We start from the raw sequence: 21,827 nt of genomic DNA, 5'->3' as shown, positions 1-21,827 counted from the left end.
TCACCATCATATTTGATATTTCCTTGACCAGAGGCTAAGGAAGTCACTGGTCAGATAAAGCCAGCTACACACTGCAGGAAATAAGATAACATCTATAGTGGACTGTTTGTGGGAATATGCTAGCCGAGGTTAGAAAGACCAAGCAATACTGGTGACTGCACAAAGGGCCCCAGTTTCCGTTCAGGGATAGTTGCATCCCACTAGTAAATCTCATTTCTTTGGATGCAAAGCCTCATTTTTATGCTTCAACTCAATGAGAAAAATTTCCCAACTGCCATTTAACTTTCTTTCATGGCTACCCAGATGACTTTATTTCCCTCCTTTAGAGAAGGCTTAGTAGACCTTCCTGCTTCCTGTGTTAGAACCGAGCATGCCTCCTTAACACTTCCGGTGTGTAGCGTAGCTGGGTATACATTTATTTCCATCAGGAACATCTTGGAGAAAGCCAGCCGTTGGCAGGTCATCGCTTCCTCATCAACACGGTGGTGACCTAAAGACTTCTAAGAAGATAAATTTGTTAAAAACAGACAAGTAAACAAAAACTTTCATCAAGTTGAAGAAGAGGCAGATGCAAAAGAATATATACCGCACTCTTCAGTTTTGTGTGGAGCGTGAAGCAAACATTAGAATCTCGGGTGTGGGAAGTGGCTACTCCTGAGGGTCTAGACTGGAAGATGGGGTGAGAGGATTCCAGCCCTGGTCTTGGTTATGTGGATATGTTCTCTGATGGTGGAGAAGTGTGGTCCTCACTACAGCATGATCTTTCTTTCTGCATCACACACTTCTGTCCGAGGGCCATGGGTACTAAAGTCCACTGCCTGTGTCTCTGTGGGTCATCACAACCAGTGCATTCCGTGGGTCATCACAACCAGTGCATTCTGTGGGTCATCACAACCAGTGCATTCCGTGGGTCATCACAACCAGTGCATTTAGTGAACGGAGCCGGAGCCAGGCTGTTGTTTTATTTTCTGTCTTTACTATGTTCCGTGGTTGTTTAATGCCCAAATGGGATACTTCAAGCAGCCAGCAGGGCCTCCTTCTGAGACTATATGCTGATCCCTTGCTTTCCTGGAACTTGAACTTGAATTGAATATGATGGATTTTCCAAAACTCACGCTACCTCTATGCCAGGGTCAGACAAATACCAGGGGCTCTGCCCACAAAAAAAAAAAAAAAAAAAAAAAAAAAAAAAAGCTTTTTAAAATGATACTCTCAGTCACCCCCACAATCCAGCTACCACCCAACAGTCTAGATAAAGGATTAAAAAATATACAAAACCAACAAGGAACCCCTAAGTGCACCTCAAAACCCTAGAACAGGCAGTCAGAAAGCAGGGGTAATGGTATTAACTCAGGCCAGATTCACAGCCTACTTAACTCTACAGGAATTCTCAACAGTTGGTCTTGACAACCCCAGGCAATTCCGAGGCTCATTAACCTATTTACAGGTACAATGCTTTCTGGGCCTCCTGTGTTCAGAGAGAACGTCCTGAAATTTCTCTGACGCAGCCAGCAGCCTCAGTTCAGAGTTACTTCTGGGGTGTTTGGGGCCTCAAGATAGGAAATGGAGGCTTTGGGAGATTCTCAAGTGGAAAGCTTTTAAATTAGTAATATCCCTTCAACCATTTCACGTCAGCCTGCTGTAATCAGAAGGGGATACAAAAAGTAAACAGCTGGCTTCCATGGCTTAGGATGTGTCCGAGGACGCCATTTGTGAAATGAGGCTGGGCTGAATGCCACATAACTGAACTATCTGGGAAGGGCAGAGTCACCCAGACTGCCTCCTCCTGTCCTTCGTGCAGTCCTCAAGACAAATGCCTCTGGTTTTCGCTGAGTTGCAAAGAGGGACTTCTGAGTTAAATTGTTCAGCCCAATCAGGATAAGCCCTGGGGAGCTGGACAACCCCATTGTTGAGTGGTTTCTATTATGGGCCGCCTTTGAGAATCCCATTATTTCTAAAACGCAAGTACTGCAAAATCTTTTGCTGGGTGCACTCCTTTCTGAGACATTTCAGGGTTTGCAAATTTCCCTTCGCTCCTCTCTTTTGTAAAAGGAACCTCGGATTCATCTTGCAGAGAAGGGTCTCTGTTGTGTGATCAATTTGTTATAATGAGATCTTTCCAGGCCTGGCAGGTCGCTTCCCTGGTCAAGATAAACCTGCTGTAAGTTGGCTTCTGTGTTGCCCAGAGAGCTGGAAACAGCCGCTTGGGTCGTCACTGTCAGTGTGCTCTAGTTTTCAAATCTCTATTTCTGAGAGTCATCTCAAATAGCCTCCCCTCAGGAATACCCAGAAGATAGAAATCTTAAGCTCACATTGGAAAGCCTCCAAGTAGATGCTCAGGGCATCCCAGGTAAATGAGGGATCATTTTTTGTCAGTGTTTGGGAAGGGTGCATACCACATCTGTTTAGACTAAAAGATGTGCAGTTCATTCTGTATTCTAGTATTTTGGATCAACAGATTCAGCTGAACTATTGGGGGAAACATGATTTGTGATAGTTCCCGCCAGAACAGCAGCAGCCCGCCTCTGCCGCCAAAGCAGTTACGTCATCACTTGTTGCCAGGTGCCTTTCCACCCCCAGCCATGCGACCTGTGCACCCCTTAAACGTGCCCGCCAGGAACACTTTCTTTGCCTCTTCTTTCCTCTCTTACTTCTTGCTCCTCTCTTGCGTCTCTTCTTCCTCTTGTTTCTTCCCTGCCTGCCTCCCTCAGGTCTTCACTCCGACGTGACTTTTTACTTTCCCCTTTCTTTCTCCCTCCATTAAACCTCTTGCACAGAGTTATCTGTTGTACGTGGCATGTTTGCTTACCGGCATACCTTGGCAGGGTCTGCCGAAAGGTACCCACTTTGCCTTTCTTTTTCATCCTTTCAGTGATGACTGGTGCAGATGAATTTTCCTGTTGTTCTTTTTTTTTTTTTCTTGTTTTTGTTTTTCAAGACAGGGTTTCTCTGCAGAGAGCTGGCTCTCCTGGAACTTAATCTGTATACCAGGCTGGTCTCAAACTCGGAGATCCACCTGCCTCTGCCTCTGCCTCTGCCTCTGAGCACTGGGTTTGATTAAAGGTGTGCACCAATGTGTCCAACTTCTTGTTATTGTTCTTAAATCATATAGTATACAGGCCACTTAGCAGCTACTTATTATTTAAATAATAAGTATTATAATCCAGAGAAAACAGAGTATTCAGTATATTGTGCATAGGTTATATACAAATATCAAGCCATGTGTTATAAAGAAAATGTGAGTGTATCTGCATATCAGAATCTATGTGAATCCATGGGGGAGGGGATTCTGAAGCCCATCCCCAATGTGTTCCAAGGGACGACAGTTCTCTATTCTTAATAAAACAAGTGCTGGGCTACAGGACTTCTGATTCTTTGCCATCTCAGACCCTACCAGTTCATACCACGCAGTTATTGCTAGAAATCAGCCCATGCTGAGCTAAAAGGTCATAAGTGGTCTACAAACCCTGAGCAACCCCAGGAACAGAGAGTGACAGGATCAGAGCAACAGAGTCAGGGGCATCTGTTTTTGAAGTGTTGACATTTTTCTAACATAATTTTAGAAAATAGAACATAGCATCTTTGAAAGGCCAGGGAGCATAATCCTTTGCTTCTTTGTCTTCTACTCGACTGGAAGGTACAGGACCTGTCCTGCACACAGTCTTTAACATAGATAGTACAACAAGTAGCACTGATTGAAGCAAGGGAGCTTTAATCTTTCTTCTTTCTTCTCCCTTTCCCCCCAAGACAGAGTTTCTTTGTGTAGCTTTGGAGCTTGTCCTGGAACTTGCACTGTAGACCAGACTGGCCTCAAACTCACAGAGATCCACCTGCCTCTACCTCCCAAGTGCTGGTATTAAAGGCGTGTGCCACCACTGCCCAGGGACCTTTTTAAGTATCTTTTTCCTTTCTGTTAGATGACAGTCTGCTGCTCACCAAGGTTGCATCTTAACACCTGTGATTTGATCTTGATAGCACATTTGTAAATTTTATCAGGAAGAAAATTTCTGCTGGGCATGGGCATCTGAGGTAGGAAGGCAAGAAAATTAAAAACTTGAGGTCAGTAAAAACTGTGTGGGAAGACCATGTCTCCGCATCTTTTGCCCCAGAGAGAAAAGAGAATAAGAGAAACTTCAGGGTCTGTGCTAAGAGGGCCGTAACTGTGTGTGCTTGAGACTGCTTTCCATAGAAAGAGAAGAGAGAAATGATGTATAGGATAATGCCATCATAGTGTAGACTTGGTGCCTAAGAAAGATGGGTATCTTGAGCCAATGGGTTGAATGTAGAAAGATACATTTGATTTGACATTTCATCTACTCCCATAAATCTGAATTAATTCCAAATTTGTGGTGTTAACAGTAACTTCGGGTCTTTGCTTATTTGAAATATAAGCTAGCATTTTTGCACAGTTGAGGGCGACCTGTTGGTTGAATAGTTAGTTTCCCCATACCAACCAACAAGACAATTAACCACAGACATGGTCACAGGCCATGATTGATACAATTCCTCAGCTGAGGTTCCCTCCTCCCAGGTGGCTCTAGGTTTGTATTGAACTGAAATAAACACTAAGGAAAACATGAGGTAAAATGGAAGACAAGGACAGAAAAATCCCCAGAAACTTGTAGGTCTGAGAGCCTGGCACAGCAGCACAGAAAAAGAGTCCGTCTCAAAGAAGGTGTAAACCGAAGATTCACACCTAAAGTTTTCCCCTGACTTTGGCACATGCATTGTGGCCCTTGAAGGCCTGCTCTCACACACAAACACAGGTGCATGCAGGCACATGGGAACACATACTCATGTTCTCACACACAGATGTTTAAGAATGATACAGACAAGTTGATTGATTTCAAATAAAAAAAAAATTCAACTACCTGTTGACTTCCAGAAACGTATTTCCCTGACAAAGTCACTCATGGATTTCAAGAAGGGATGAAAGTTGGGACACAAGGCAAGCGAAAGATAAAAACAAGGTAGTGTAGACATTCTTACAGCTGACAAAGCAGACTATAGGATGAAAGCAGAAGACACAAAGAGGACAACTACATACTAAGAAGGGAAACAATCCATCAGGAAGATAAACAATGTGGTGGCAATGAACACACTGAATGTTGGGGCGCTCAGTTTTATAAAACAAACACAAACGGGCATAAAAAGAGAGACAGGCCCCTATACAACAATGTGGATAACTTCAGTAGCTTACACTTGTCAACAGATAGGTCATCCAGAGCAAAACCCAACAATTAAGCTTCAGAGTTAGTCTGCACCAGAGATGAAATAAACTCAACAGAAATCTACGTGATGTTGCAACCACACATCTTCTTGGCAATGCTGAATGAACTTAGTAGAAGTGTGCCCCTCATGCACACAAATAGTGATTGTTATTAAAGAAGCCACAAGGTTGGGAGAGGTAGGACCTAGGAGTTGGAGGTGGGAAGGAAGGGAGGAGGTATTGTTGGTACAGTTCTCATGTATGAAATTCTAAGAAAAAAATTAGGTTGCAAAAACCTCATGCAATTATTATCACCTTATCAAAGAACCAAGATGCAGTCTGAGAAAGTAAACATAAATCCTGACTCAGAAGTGATCAATGTTTACGTAACAAAATAACATAAATCATGTTCCTAGAGAAATACGGAATCAAAAGGCAAAGGTCATGCTGACCTAAGGCCACTGTGTCCTGATCCACTGTATCAAGACGTTGATAGGTGATGACAAAGATTGATAAATTAAGAAACCACATAGAACGTATGTTCTTTAGAAGTGTGACTGCAAGGGCTAGCCATGTCACTCAGCGGCAGATTACTTTCTTACTATTCTCAAGGCTCTGGGGTCAATCCTCAGCCTTACAAAAATGAAAGGAGGAATGTGAAGTTGGATGCCAGGAGACATCATGAGAAATAGCTCTGGGGGTGGTGGTGAAGTGGAAGAGGAACTGGTTTTCATTATGAAATATATGACTCTTTCAGCATGTTCTTTACCTTGACGACAATTGCAAATCTAAAAATCTTGTTAAAGATACATTTCCCGCAAGAACCTTTTTGAGAAAGTTGTATTTCTGTCAAATTATGTTTAATTTATTTCCTTAAAGAATGCCTTCAAAATTTCACGATTTATTCTATGAAATATAATATTATGTTTCATGAAATATTAAATTCAGTAGGTTATGAAAGTTATTAACTTGCCATAAATGTGATTCACAGAGCATGTCTGTCCATTTCCAGTTCTGGCTATAGGTTGAAACTTTAAATGATGTGTTTGGGGAAAAACATTTCAATTTGTTATTGTTAACATCAAGAAAATGAGCATGCCCTGGAGACAGACAAACAAATGGGGTCAGAAAATGCAAGGATTGTCTTTGACTAGGAGTTACAATGTCATTTATGTAAGTTAATAACTCATTTTAGTTATAGCCATGTAGCTTGTGAGTGTACTTTAAAATAAAACAAATAATAGCAATAATAAAAAGCCATCAAATATACACATAGCTTATCAATATAATTTATAATAATCGTATATGCACGGTTCTATTCCTAGCTGATGAGTTCCAAGTACAGAAAAATGAGACTCAAATTATATTATCAATAAAATGCCTTGGTGTGCCACAAAAAAAACTTCAAGATAGTCACCCCAAATTTCTGATTGCTCACAGGTCCCTTCTGTTGAACACCTGGAACTTGAGTCATTTATCCGATAGCATGTGATTAACTAAGTCACTTTAGTGGTTAACCAAGGCCATGCCACTACCTTCAAAGGGCACCACATATTTGCAAGTTCATAATTCTCTGTATTTATGGGAACTAAAAATAGTTTGATTACTTGTAACTATTAAGATCAACACGCATGCATGTGTTTATAGACATGTGGACATAATTGGGAAATACCAGAATACACATTTATCTATATGAAGACCTGTGGATAAAGGCCTTCCCTCTTACCTGGTAATCAAGCGACATGCAGTGTAACTTCTAATTCATATTCTAATTGTGAATATGATTAACTTGTGTACAGGGAATGCAATTACATAAAATACATTACTCATGATAATTACAAAAATAATCGCACTTTATTTTGAAGTAAAATTAGCTTAAAACTTGTCATAAAGTCTTGATTCTAACTTGTGCTGGTTCCTAGTATAGTGTTCATTCCCTACTATTATTATTGAACTCTTCTTTCAGTACCTGATTCATAGACATTATTCAAATATTAGAAAGAAAAAGTTGAATGAAAAATAAACAAATGGATCGAGAGGAAAGTCCAGAATGAAAAACTTGAGTATCTTGTTTAATAAGAAGCTAGGATTACATGGTTAATGCAAAAACATAAAACTTTGGGGGCAACAATTGTTTAGACTGTTTTGCTAACAGGACATCATATTTTTCTGGAGACTTATGAACAGCCTCTACCTCAACCCTGGTCCCTGACAAAGACTCCAGACAAATTGAGTTAGAATGAAAACCAGGGCTATCCCTAAGGATCTCTCTAAAACAATTACAAAAGTTGCCTGTGAGGAGTGCCTGAAGCATGTCTTCCATTGACGGGAGAGAGTGGTCACTGTGGCACCTGGCAGTCTAATCTGGGATGATGTGGATGTGGCATATGGGATGGGCAGAGGTCTGTGAGTCTACCGGGAGCTTTGACAAGAGTTCCACATTAGGCGACTGCTCTCTAGACTTGGAGTAACCCAGGCTGGAATTTCACCAGCACAGGTTGAGTCAATCCTGAATCCACTAGTGAGAAAGACCATGGAGTTATTCAGGGAACGGGGGGGGGGGGGGGGGGGGGTATCAGGTGTTTCCCACAGACCAAGTGAGCTAGACCCTGGAGCCCAAAGACAGTGATGAAGGACCCGGGAAAAGTTCTAGGAACACAAAAAGCCAGGAACATGGCAAGTGGCATGTGCAGAAAGAGCGAAGCAAGGCATCTGAGCTTCTCCGTGCATCTTCCCAAAGTCTGGATGGTGGCTGAGGTGGACCTGTCTGTAAGGGCACAGAACATGGACGTGCTGAGAAAGCCCAGTGCTACCATGACACTCTTCTGGAAGCTGAGTAGATTATATCGTCATCCAATGTTAACCCAGAGGGAGCTGTGGAAGCAAGGGGGCACTCTTTCTGCCCCTCCATTGAGAAGACTAATGGTATGTGTGAGCCAGTTCTGAAGTTGTGAGCATGGGAGAGCTGTCCCCAGTACTCGTCTGTCTTACAGTGGTGTGGGTGGGGAAGAGGCGCCTCCCTCACCCCTCGTCCCTCACCTCCTATGACATTAGCAAGCTGATCCTCCCCCTTACCAGCTGCATCACTTGGGGGAAGTGAACCCTGCACCTTGCCTTGGCAGCACAGTAGAGCTGACCCTGTTGGCGGAGGTGTGAGTGAGCCAGCCTGGCTGTTGTGAGCATAGGAGAGCCGAATGACCAACCCTGCAACTACCCAGGCTCGGAACCAGGGTTATGTGTTGGCCCACCCCAATGTCTACTCCCATCTGTGATCTGCTGGAGTGTGGGGGTGGGATCAGTCCTGTGGGCCCAGGGCTACAGGATCTCCATCACACAGGGCAGGAACAGGATATCCAAAAATAGTCCCAGGGAGGGCCCAGCATTGATGGTGTAGCAGAGACCAGGGACTTCGAACCAGGCCAGTGATTCTTTGTGATGAATGCCTGCATGTAAAGATCAAGGGGTTTACTGCATGGAAAACAAACAAAAAAACCAAAAAAAAAAAAATACAAAAAAGCCCATACATTTTCAACTCATCCCAACCTTCAGCAATCAACACTGATCACTCCACAACCATCGATTTCAGTGGAGGCAAAGCCGTCTACAACCAACAGTACAATCAAGGAAGGTTCAGATGATCAAGGAAGGAAGGAAGGAAGGAAGGAAGGAAGGAAGGAAGGAAGGAAGGAAGGAAGGAAGGAAGGAAGGAAGGAAGGAAGGAAAGAAGGAGTTTCCCTTCCACATGGAGTTCACCCATTGCCCCCCTTTGACCCTTTCAGATGACTGATGGTATCTCATGAAAGTACAAGTCAAATCTGTTATAGCAAATTCTTGGAGATGCTCCTACAATGAGAAAGCATTGAATATGAACGAATGTGGATTGAGGAATCTCCCTCATGGGAGGACAGCTCCTATACAATTGAATACAAATTGCTACAGCGGTCAGGCAGAGGTAACCTTCACGGAAGATATTGTATGTCATCATTTACTGTGCCCAGATGGAGTTAACTTATTCTTCCTGTGTCAGAACCTGGAACTTATCTAGCTTTGGATCAGGTTTTCTTCCTAATTTCTCAGACAGTGTTGATCCCACTCTGTAGGGCTTGGGATACAGATATTGAGAGAGAATGCTTAAGTAAACAAAGTACCTCATTGATTAAATATCAGGATACAAGTTGCTTCCTGAAACACAGGCTCCACACCCAGATCTTTGACTGACATTCAGGGAGACCTTGGCAAAAATGATTTAACTCTTTCATGCCCTGTGGTTTAAGACATTAAAAATACACACTTGAGGTCTATATGGTTATCGTAGAAATTTGGATCAATAATGGGGATTTTTTCATTTTCTTATCTCTGTTTACCTATGTGAGTACCTGAGTCCCTTTGTAAAATAAACTGCAGTTCAGGTACTAATAGAACCATGACTTTGTCATGCCCTAAGAGAAAGAGCAAGGGGAAAATATATGTAGTGTTTTTCTTGTATGTATCCCTTTAAATGAATTTATTAGAAAACCTGTTTTTTCTTATAAAATAAGTGAGTCTTTTCAAGACGTCTGAAGAGATAAGCGGATTGGCTGAGAGACTGGATTCCAGGGAAACCGGATGGGTAACTAACCTTATCCTCCAAGCCTTTGACAAATGCTTGCTCTCATTATTGTCATTTATCTCAGCTGCAGAGAGTTGTGTGTCCAAGATAAACAAAGTCAAAAAGTGGGTTAATCTAGGTGTTGTGGTTCACATCTGAGATCCTGTGACCATGAGAGCTGAAGCAAGGGGATTATACGTTTGAGGCCACCCTGAGCTATACAGCATGACCTTATCTCAAAATAAAATAAAGAAAGAAAGGAAGGAAGGAAGGAAGGAAGAAAGAAAGGAAGGAAGGAAGAAAGAAAGAAAGAAAGAAAGAAAGAAAGAAAGAAAGAAAGAAAGAAAGAAAGAAAAGAAAAGAGAAAAGAAAAGGAAAGGAAAGAAAAGAGTGGTTGAGCTTTTGCAGCATATATGAGACTCTGGACTCAGTCGCTAGTGCTAATAAAAATGTTGGTCACAAAACAGAGACGTGTGGCTTGAATTCAGAGCAAGGTTGGAACAGATTGTTTGTCTAGACAGTCAATGGAGCAGAGCTACACAGGCAGACGTCCTGTATGGGTCATACAAGCAACATGAAAGGCTTTACAATATTCTACCTGCTTTAGAAAGTGTATTCTGGATGGTAAAAAACAGGAGCACAGCTCTGACCAGGAGGTAGGCATTCATTTAGATCAGGGCTGTAGTCCAGCAAGTCAGGGACCTTCAAAGCAGAGTGTTGGCTCACAGCCATCCAACTTCCCGGAGGCTGGGAGGCTTGGGGCCTACATTTGCTCTCACCGCTGTAGTCTTTATTTTCAGGGGTTTTGTTGTTTTTGTGTGTGTTTTCAGCTCTACCTGCAGATTTTATATCTAATGGGTGACATATGCCCTATGTATAAGGAAGGACTTTCATGCATGAGGTTGGTATGCTAACAGAGGTGGCTCTAACTGCACCATAGCTCACGCAGAAAGAAACTTCCCCCTGGGTTTCCCAACAGACTGTTTCGAAAGGCTGTAAGACCTTGAGGAGGTAGACCCTCACTGAAGAAACTAGGTTATTGGAGGCAGGCCTTCTGGTGGTATAGCCCATCCTCACTTCTGTCTACTGCTTGTTTCCTGACTTTGGTAGCTGGTAGCTACTGCCATGCCTTCTCCACTGTGATGAGCTGTAGTCCTTATTACTGTGAGTTGGGATAAACCTTCCTTAAGCTGCTTCTCCCAGGTGTTTGGTCAAAACACTGAGAAAAGCAGCAAATGTTCATATGTTCTCCAGGAGATGGGATACAGTGATACAGTCTCCTTGCTTGCTTGGTTCCTTCAGCACTTTCCTTGGGGCCAAACAATGAAATCACCAACACACACACACACACACACACACACACACACACAGAGAGAGAGAGAGAGAGAGAGAGAGAGAGAGAGAGAGAGAGAGAGAGATTGATTTACAGGTAGATGAGAGATGACGGATAGATACATAGAAGATTAAGAAGACTAGGTCCTGAGAGAGGCACTATTTATAGGATGATAGTTGACAAAAAGTGGAGCATCGCCTTCGTTTACTTCAGCTGGGAAGCTGTGTGCTGGAGAACAAAATTTTCACCTCCCTATGCCTGTCTAGTGTCTGTGAATCACTTCCAGAGTTGATGGAGACATCTTTCCCAATAGCCGCAAATAACATAAAATATATTGGGGTAACGCTAACCAAGCAAGTGAAAGACCAGTATCACAAGAACTTCAAAGAAGATATTAGAAGATGGAAAGACCTCCCATGCTCGTGGGTTGGTAGGATTAACATAGTAAAAATGGCCGTCTTACCAAGAGCAGTCTTCAGATTCAATGCAATTCCCATCAAGATCTCAAGACAATTTTTCGCAGACCTAGAAAGAACAATACTCAACTTTATATGGAAAACAAAAAACCTAGCATAGTTGAAACAATCCTGTACAATAAAAGAACTTCCAGAGGTATCATCATCCCTGTTTTCAAACTGTACTACAGAGCCACAGTTATAAGAACCACAAGGCATTGACAGAAAATCAGGTTGATATCCCTGGGAGGCCTGCACTTTTCTGGAGAGTAAGGTGGAGGAATAGATCTTAGGGAGAGGGGATACAGTAGTAGTGGTGGTGGTGGGGGACTGGGAGGAGAGAAGGGAGGGAGAACTGAGGTCAGGATGTAATATGTGAGAGAAAAATAAATAAATAAAAACACATGACAAGCCATGACTTTAAAAAAAAAAAAGAGTTGATGTAGGACTACAAATCAATCTTAGCTACTATGGTAGTATACATGCGAACAAATACAGAATCTACAGATGAGAGTGTTTCCCATTTCCTTTGCGTAGCTGGGTTATGCAGATGTGACAATGAGGACTGAAATCTCCAGGAACTTCCTCGATGGGATAAAAGGTTCCTGGGGGAGGGTGCAGTGGACAGTGAGTGGCAAAATGGTGCTGTGTCCTGAGAAGGCTCCGGTAAAGACCTCGCACAATCACATCTATCTCAATGACGGTAGCAGTGACGGCTAATCTTGGTCATCAACTGACTGCGTCTGGAATCAACTAAAACCCAAGATGCTGGACACTCTATTGAGGGATGTTTCATCAGATGTTTGAAGCAGGAAGACCTATTCGAATTGTATCTTCTGGTGGCAGTTCATATAAACGGTTATGGAAGAAGGAAACTGCTTTTCTGCCTGTTTGCCGTCGCTCTCTCTGGCAAGTCCATTTATCCTGCTGCTGCGGCATTCACTCACTGATATTAAGACTAAGTCCTTTGGGATCTCAACATAGACTGAAGACCAACAGCGCTTCAGGAATCCTCCAGGCCTTCTGACCGTCTTAGGACTGCCGAGACTTGCAGCCTCAGGGACTAAGCAGCAACGGTATTCTAGTCATCTCCAGCGTGAGACAGCCATTGTTGGACCACAGCCTGTAAGTCAGTCTACTAAATCCCTTTTTAATATGCATATTCATTCTGTCAATTCTGTGCCTTTAGAGAACCCTGACTAATGAGCAACAAATGCCTATCATAATTTGTAACTGGAATATAACAGTTGTTGCTGAAGTTACATATTTTGGTATGTTTCATAAATTTAAGTAAATGTCATAAGAGACATAATTCATTTCAGAATAGACTTTTAACACACATTGATTTAAATGCTAATGAAAGCCTCCTGCAGCCAATGCTCGAAGAGAAAAAGTTTTAAATGATCCAAAAATTCATTGTGTTGTTTTTCTTACCGAATCATAAATCTCAATATTAAATGAATGTGTCTTTTGATACCAGTAACATAAGAGCGTGTTTAGTACTCAGAGTGAGGAGACACACACACAGCTGTTGCATTTCAGACAATGTGAGCAGTTTTGTGCCTCTGAGTGGGTGATAGATCTCTTTAGATGCTCAGATGGACACAAGGGATTAGGAGAAGATACCTCTGACCAGGTTCTCCAAAGCTGGTGGGAAAGAACGTCAACTTCTCAACAGACAGCAACAAGGAAAGGAAGTTTAAATCAAGTAGTTCTTCAGAGGCTATTGTATTTAAAGCCATGGTAATATAAAGTGTGTATGCATTGTGTGCTTGTGAGGGTGTGTGCGTGCACCCGTGTGTGTGTGTGTGTGTGTGTGTGTGTTGAAAACAGAGAGCTGGAGCAAACACAAATTGAGAGACTGGTAGATGTTATGTATAGATTGATGACCAGACAGATGTTTTAGGGGGGAAAAGATGACACCTCTGGTCTAATTTTTCATTTGTTATCGGCATTTTGGTGTTATATCCAAGGAGTATTCTAGGCATTGAGGGAAATAATTGAAAGAATGAAAAGAGAAAAATAAGTACCTGGAGGTGATATATCTGATATCCTACAAGTCAATAATAACAGCAGCATCCTCAAATAAGTGGATTAGAAACTGGTCAAAGGGCTGTGTTCATCATCCTTGCTATTGGAGAAGCTGAGGCAGGTGGATCATAAGTTCCAAGAATGTTTGGGCTATGAACTTAGTTTGAGTCTATCCTGGACATCTTGATGAGACCCTGTCTCAAGATGCAAAGTACAGTCAGAGCAGGGCAGAGTCCAGTCATACAGCCCTTAACCAGCATGCACTAGGTGCTGGGTTCATTCCTGAGCACCCAAAGAAAGAGAAAAGAAAGAAAATGAACAAAGGATTTGAACAGATACTTTTCTAAAGGAGTTATGCACATGAATAATGAGCTTATAAAGTTAACTGCCACTAATAGCCAGAGAAATGCAAATCAAAACCACAGCGAGCTGTCTTTATACCCTCCCATGGTGTTTTGAATAAGAACACCCCCAATAGGCTCATAAATTTGAGTGTTTGGTCACCGAGAGATGGCACTATTAGGAGGTGTGGCCTTGTTTGAGGAAGCATGTCACTCACTGGAGGTGGATTTTGAGGTTTTAAATGTTCAAGCCAGGCCCAGTGACTCTCTAGATGTGGGAGAATTGTCTGTATTCTGTCAATCATGTATTTTGATAAAACGCTGATTGGCCAGGCAGAAAATATAGGCAGGTCAACCAGACAGGAAGTAGAGGTGGGGCAATGAGAATAGAATAAGGCTACGGAGGAGGAAGGTCCCTCTGCCATTCCTGCACAGACCACCGAAGAGGCAACATGTAAGCTGTTACACTGAGAAAGGTACTGAGCCCATGTGGTTAACGTAGATAAGGATAATGGGGTAACATAAGTTATAAGAGCTAATAAGTAGCCTGACCTAATGGGCCAATCAGTTTATAATCTTATGGAGTCTTGTGTGTGATTTTCCTTGGGAGTTGCCGGCTGTGGGGTACCGGGTGGGACAGAAACCCCAACAAGTCGGCCCTCATGCTACATATGATGCCCAGACGTGGATAACTGAATCCACAGAAAGCTTGAGAAAGCTTGGGAAAGAATGTAAAGCATGTTTTCTTGGTAGCAGCAATTTCTCGGGTCTGCTCTGCTTGCTAGAGGCAAGCAAATGCTCTCATCTAAGAGAGGCTTCCCGACTCAGCTTTAGCTGAAAACTTTGTGGCTCATTAAGAGGTCCTGTCACGAAACACTTAAACGGTGTTGGTGAAAAACTGAATGCATGCTTTTCGGTTTTCAGCCGTAGGAGGAAAAAAGCTGTGCTGTTTTAAAATGCTGGCTTTCTGGGCTGTCCTGCCAGGGCAAACTCTGACTCTTTCAGGCAGGCAGTCCAACTGAGTGTGGTCTATGAGCAGAATGATGCGGCTTGCTTGCTAGCAAGGACCTTGAAACGCCATAGAGTTGTGGCAGTGAACACAGCTCTGGCTGGTATCTCAGCCATGAGGCTGGAAAGTTAAGAAATGGGCTGGATCTAGCCATCAAAGCCACAGCTTTAATCCTCTCCTTAAAGACTCATGTGGTCAGAAAAAGAGAGATATACAGTAAAGAGAGATTCAAAGATGAAGAAAACTTCTAAATGTTTTACAGTGTGTTAAAAATATATGCAGGCTAAAAGTTAAAGTTCTTAAAGTAAAAAAAGGAAGAAAGAAAATAGTTGGGTGTGGTGGTACACACCTTTAATCCCAACACTTGGGAGGCAGAGGTAAATTGACCTCTATGACTTTAAAGTATGGTAATACACTCCTTTAATCCCAATGCCTGGGAGGCAGAGGCATATTGACCTCTGTGACCTCAAGATGTGGTAGTACACGCCTTTAATCCCAATGCCTGGGAAGCAGAGACAGATCTCTGTGAATTCAAGGTGTGGTAGCATACACCTTTAATCCCAGCACTGGGGAGGCAGAGACAGAGGAATCTCTATGAGTTCAAGGACAGCCTGGTCTACAGAGTTATTCCAGGACAAAGATATATACAGTGAACCTGTCTCAAAAAGCCAAAAGTTAAAAGTAAAATTAAAAGAAATAGAGGTTGAAATAAAGCCACATAAAGATGGAAAAGACACAGAAAATCTTGATACTGTATGTTATTATGCTCTCTTTGAATTGTTTGAGTGCTGAGGAAGGAGCAACAGCTGCTAAAAGTCTTTGGTTTATAAATGCTGCTGAACTAACCCAAGATAGGTATTTTGAAAATACCTTGGCTTCAAAATTGAAGTCAAAAGGTATGTTACTTTGGAGAAGAGATTTTGCTTTTGTTTCCACAAAAAACGAGAGGCTCTGGATTTATTCAGAGTTAAGAAAAATCACCTTTGACCAAGGGAGGCCACCTAAAAAATCTCCGACAGGAATAAATGGCCCAGATGTCTGAGTTCTACATCCAGAACAGATTCAAGACTGCTGCCTGATATGATCAAGACTCACAGGATACTCCAGTCAGGACTTGATTATAACTCTAAATTTTCTTTAGGTCCCCATAAAATTATCAGCGCCCCCAACCAGCAGGAAGTAGCCTAAAATACTACGCCCACATTCCCAACAAATGGACTATGGGTATTTTCCTTTGTTTAAAAAAAAAAAAAGAGGGAAATGATGCGGGAGAATTGTCTGTATTCTGTCAATCATATTTTAATAAAACACTGATTGGCCAGGCAGGCAGTATAGGCGGGAAAACCAGACAGGAAGTAGAGGTGATGCAATGAGAACAGGAGAATTCTGGGAAGCAGGAGTTCCTCTGCCATTCCTGTGCAGACCACCGAAGAGGCAACATGTAAGCTGTCACACTGAGAAAGGTACTGAGCCTGTGTGGCTAACATAGGTAATGATAATGGATTAATATAAGTTACAATGACTAATAAGTAGTCTGACCTAATGGGCCAATCAGTTTATAATCTTATGGAGCCTTGTGAGTGATTGATTTTCTTTGTGATTTGCCGGCTGTGGGGTACTGGGCGGGACAGAAACCCCAACAAGCAGGCCCTCATGTTACACTCTCTTTCTCTCTCTCTCTTCCTGTTGCCTGAAGATCCAAATATAGGACTCTCAGCTACCTCTCCAGCATCATGTCTGCTTACATGCCATCATGCTTCCTGCCATGATGATAATGGACTAAACTGCTGAACCTGTAAGCAAACGCCAATGTTTCCCTTATAAGAGTTGCTGTGGTCATGGTGTCTCTTCAAAGCAATAGAACATTAACTAAGACATCACCAGAGCGCCACTGTCAAAGAAACAGAAAGTAGCAAGTGTTGGTGGGGAGACCAGGGAAACTGGAACCTTGTGCTCAGCCAGCAGGAATATAAAATAATGCAGCTGCTATAAAATATTCTGTCAAAATTCCTTTGGGAAAAAAAAACAGACAAGAACTTAGGATCCCAGTGTCTAGTTATTTATAAGGGCAAAATATGTAAAAAATAGAACAAACATGTACACTCAATACAAAAGCATTATGGTCAATAACCAAGAAGTGGAAACCATGTAACTCCCACTACCAGAGAAGTGGGTAAACAAAATGCATTGTGCACATGAAATGGACTCTGACTTGCCCCCGGGAAGGAAGTCCTGATGCATGCTAAAGCACAGATGAGCCTCAAGAACACATGCTAAATGGAGGAGGCCAGTTGTAAAACTCGCAAACAAGAGATGATTCTGCTTTTGTGAAGCATCTAAAGTTGCCAACTTCATTGTAATAGAATAGTGACTGACAAAGGCTGAGCGAGAGAGACAATAATGGAGATTATTGTTTAACATGAAAAAAGTAACTGTTTTACAAGCCTAGAACATTCTGGAGATTGCTTGTGGGGCAATGCAAACACACTTGACATTTCTGAACTATACAGGTGCAATGGTTCAAGTGGTAAATTTTATATTATGTGTTCTAACCACAATTAAAATTTTCGAATGACTTTGAAAAAAATCTACTTGTAAAAGATGAAGTCACATTGGCCTGCCTCCTGTTTCACTGCTCATATGAGGAAATGCATCCTGTGGCATCGCATTGATTCCTAAGCTACTGTGACTGTTAAAGGAGGGATTAATGGAATCCAATGAAGAGCAGGACTGTCTGCTGGAGATAATTAAAAACAGGTTAGAAGACCAATCATGGGAAATAGGCAAACTGGGTTTTAATTGTGTCAGGCATGACAGTGCACACCTGCAATCCCAGCACATAGGAGGCCAATGCAGAAAAATTGTGCCTTTGAGTCCAGACTGGGTTGTACAGTGAGATCCTGTCTCAGCAACAACAGTGAAAAGAAAGTGGAGGAAAAGGAGAGGAAGCAAGGAAAAGGGAACAAGGACAGAGGGACCAATGATTGAAGTATACGGATGGGTAAATGACTGACTGCTATACAATGTTCAAAATCAACCCTGTCATTATCTGTATAGAACTATCATTTCTCCTAGCTGTTTACTTCACTTCTCATGTATCATTTTGAAAATTATCTTAATACTAACTTGATTTTCATAATGACACAAAACAATGCCAATCTATCTTTTATACAAATGCCATCCTTCACATCTTAGATACCAACACAAGTCTATGCTCTTTAGAAAAAAAGCAAGATCTTAATAAAAATGTAAACTTTATATGGAAAAAATTGAAAACAGTATGAAAGTTAAAAACGATAATTTCGTTGTCTAAAATGGTGACATTAGGCCATTGATATCATACCTAGAACACATTTCATGACAGTTCTTTCTATGTGGCAGAATACAATTGCTGACTGATGTTTCTGTCCCACCAGGTCTCATAACCATTTAGTCCCAAATAAACAAATAGAGCTACATTAATCATAAACTGGTTGTCCTAGTAGCTCAGGTTTCTTATTAATTAATTCTTATATCTTACATTAATCCATTATTCTTGTCTGTGTTAACCAAAGGCTTGGTACCTTTTTCATCAAGGCAGTCACACCTTGCATCCTCTGCATCTGGGTAACAACTGCAGACTGACTCTTTCCTCTTCCCATAATTCTCCTGTTCTCCTTGCCCCACTTCTACTTCCTGCCTTCTCTCCCTGCCTATACTTCTTGCCTGGCTGCTGGCCAATCAGCATTTTATTAAACAAGTACAAGAAACAAATCTTTACAGGGTAAAACCATTGTCCCACAGCACTTCCCCCACCCTTTTTTTAAAAAGGGGAATGTGCTGTGGGACAATGGTCTGTACCCTGACAATTGTATTTTAATAAAATGCTGATTGGCAAATAGCCAGGTAAGAAGTATAGTCAGGGCAATGAGAACAGGAGAATTCTGGGAAGAGTAAAAACTCAGTCTAGAGTCATCACCCAGCTGCAGAAGAAGCAAGATGAGAGGGCCTCCCTGATATAAGGTATTGAGCCACATGGCTAGCACAGACAAGATTAATGGGTTAATGTATGGTGTAAGAAAGAGTTAATAAGAAGCTTGAGCTAATAGCCAACCAATTTATAATTAATGTAGACCTCTGTGTGTTTCTTTGGGACTGAATGACTGTGGGACCAGGTGGGACAGAAAACTTGACTAACATACAACAATAATGAAAGAACCAGGAGGGAGTCACCCCATATGAAATGGGGGAGAGCAAGGCAGATCCCAGATCACAAGACAGATCCCAGATCACAAGGCAGATCCCAGATCACAAGGCAGATCCCAGATCACAAGGCAGATCCCAGATCACAAGGCAGATCACCGAATTGCAGTCCCTCTGGGCTGAGCTTATGAATCATGTGAACCACGGAGGTGATGACCGAATTCTTTTCTATAATTGACCCCTCCCCCAGCACATGTTTGTTATTATTCCATATGAAATTGCCCTAAATGGAACGCCCAGCCTTTTTTAACCTGAGTCTCTGGGTCAGGAAGTCCCCACCTACAACTTCTTTAATTCTGCCACTCTGGGCCAGTTCTAGAGCTGTAGTCCAGATGTAGGGTGAGCCAGGCATGTTGACCCACAGCTGCCATCCCGGGACTGCTATCCCAAGGCTGGGACAAGAGGATTGCTACAAATTTGGGGGCAGTCTCTAAATAGTAAATTACAGGGCAATCAACTATGTACACAGAGATTCTGTATCAGACAAGCAAGCAAACAAAACAACAAGTTAAATAAAATAATTAATATGTACACTGGACTGTCTAAGTTCAACTAAGAGGGAAAAGACTTACTCCTTAGGTGGCTCATATGCTCGAAGGCTGTGGGCCCACAGGAGTACTAGGGGTGGGGGTTGTCAAGCTTATTTGAGAGTTGGGCTCACCAGGAGAAGAGGGGAAAGCCTGAAAGAGAATCCCTACAAGACGGAAACTAGAACTTGATCTTTTCTTTGGATCTGTGTGGTACTGGAGATGGAACCCAGTGCCTCCCACAGACTACGTAGACACGCTACACAAAGCCACCTCATACTGAAGAGGAACTGTATTTACTTTTCCTGTTTCTAGAAAACAAAACGGGACTGATGAGCAGAAGTCTCCGGGCAACATAAGGGAGGGTGACAGTGACGCTGGGGTCAGGTGCTTCAGTGGTGGCTGTCTCTCTTGTAATGGAATCACTCAGGTGGAGGCTGGTCAGCAGCACGCAGGCACTGTGTGGAGCACAGCTGCAGTTCTTCGTTTCCTGCTGCTCCCCTGCAGGGAAGGATTCCTGTAGGCATAGGGGATCCAGATGAAAGAGGGGGTGATGTGTCAAAGGCTGCTGAAAAGCAGGATGTAATGACCATACTCTTGTAACCCCAGAACTCTAGAGGCTGAAGCCGAGGATTACTACGTGTTTAACACAGGTCTAGACTGTGTAGCAAGACCCTGTCTCAAAAGACCAAAGCAAATTCCCAAAAAAGAGTGAGGGGAAGACCAGTCATGAGCAAAGGGCTGCTTCGGCATGAGAGTAAAGCATTGAGTGAAGCAGTCAAAACTGGCCTAGCTCACCTTTACTGTGTCAGAGGCGGGGTCTGCTGGCAAGTGCAGACCATGAACGGACCAGCTCCTCTGAGACCGGGTTGAAGACAGTCTCTTGGATGCCCTAACCTGCATCTTTCTAGACTGACAAGAGGGAATCACAGATTTACCTTTCACTTAGCGATGGCTGTTTACTATTCCAGTTTATCTCCTCAGTCTTGCAAGGGTGTAGGTGCTTTTTAAGACTCTGGGACAAGGGGGAAAAAAAGTAAGATTTGCACAGAAGAAAAAAAAAATCACATTGCAGAAGTGATCCAAGAAGAAGTCCAGATGGCTCTTCAGAAATGACTTGTTGGGTAATTACATAATATATTTACATAGTTCAAGAGACATATGTTGAGTGGTGTCTCTCCCAGTTCTGCAGCCTCTGCTTACAGTCCTGCCTTCATTACCAGCCAGTTTCTTTGGATATTATGCTGTATAGCGCAACTGGGCATATTGGTGGTTATTTCAGCGCTCAGGGGGCTGAGTGGAGAATCCTGAGCTCAAGGCTAGTGTGGACTACCCAACAGGGCCTTGTCTGTAAGCAAAGCAGCAATAGGATGCCAAACACATCAGGAAGCATTTGAACCATTTTAAGCACAGCATCATAGTGGTACAGACAGTACTGTATCTCATCTGCAGAATCACCACATCTTCCAAGACCGGGGATCTTAGCTGGACTTTCCAGCTCCTTTCAGCCTCCAGTGCTTTCTGTCTTATTTTCTGTCTATGAATTTGACTATTCTAGGTTCCTTGCATGTAATGGAAAACCCTGGGGATGTGCTTGATTGGGTCTGGAATCAACTAAGATACACACCTCAGGGGGATCTTGGGAAGCTCCTTCTTGGTGAATTGTCTGGGGGTGGCTCAGTCATAGTGGAATTTGAGGGACAAACAGGGATGACTTGCCTGTCTGCTTTCGTTTCTCGCTGTGCGTGCAGATTTTCTGCCACCGCGACTGTGTTGCTGTCCTTTAAGCCATCAGAACCCAGCCTCTCTGGCCTTGAAAAATGGATTAAGAACCAAGAGCTCTTCAAGACTTCTCCAGATCTTTTGTGCTAGATTGGGACTGATGAGCTGTCCAGCCTCAGGGACCAAAGAACTACTGAGTTTTCTTTCAGCCTTTGCCGTTAGCAGCCAGCCACTGTTGGATTACCCAATCAATGCGTGAACCAATTGACTAAACCCCCTTGCATGTATTCATTCTATCACCTTCGTTCTTCTGGAGAAACCTGTCTAACACATTATATAAATAGAATCCTGTCATAGTTGTCTTTCATGT

The 21,827-nt window shown here is 42.6% G+C and overlaps 1 long non-coding RNA gene across 1 annotated transcript in view; it reads right to left on the bottom strand.

Annotated features, from left to right (window-relative positions):
• Positions 1-7,769: 7,769 nt before the first annotated feature.
• The window catches only part of LOC146892048 (uncharacterized), a 31,882-nt gene continuing 17,824 nt past the window's right edge, over positions 7,770-21,827 (bottom strand). The window contains exons 3-4 of the long non-coding RNA XR_015734885.1: positions 11,594-11,655; positions 7,770-8,652 (exon numbers count right to left, since the gene is read on the bottom strand). This is a non-coding gene — a long non-coding RNA (uncharacterized LOC146892048). The remainder of the gene's footprint in view (positions 8,653-11,593; positions 11,656-21,827) is intronic.

The sequence above is a fragment of the Myodes glareolus genome, chromosome 14 (assembly GCF_982192425.1).
Source record: "Myodes glareolus chromosome 14, mMyoGla1.1, whole genome shotgun sequence".
In the NCBI taxonomy this organism is placed as follows: Eukaryota; Metazoa; Chordata; class Mammalia; order Rodentia; family Cricetidae; genus Myodes; species Myodes glareolus.
This window is presented reverse-complemented; position numbering and strand designations above follow the sequence as displayed.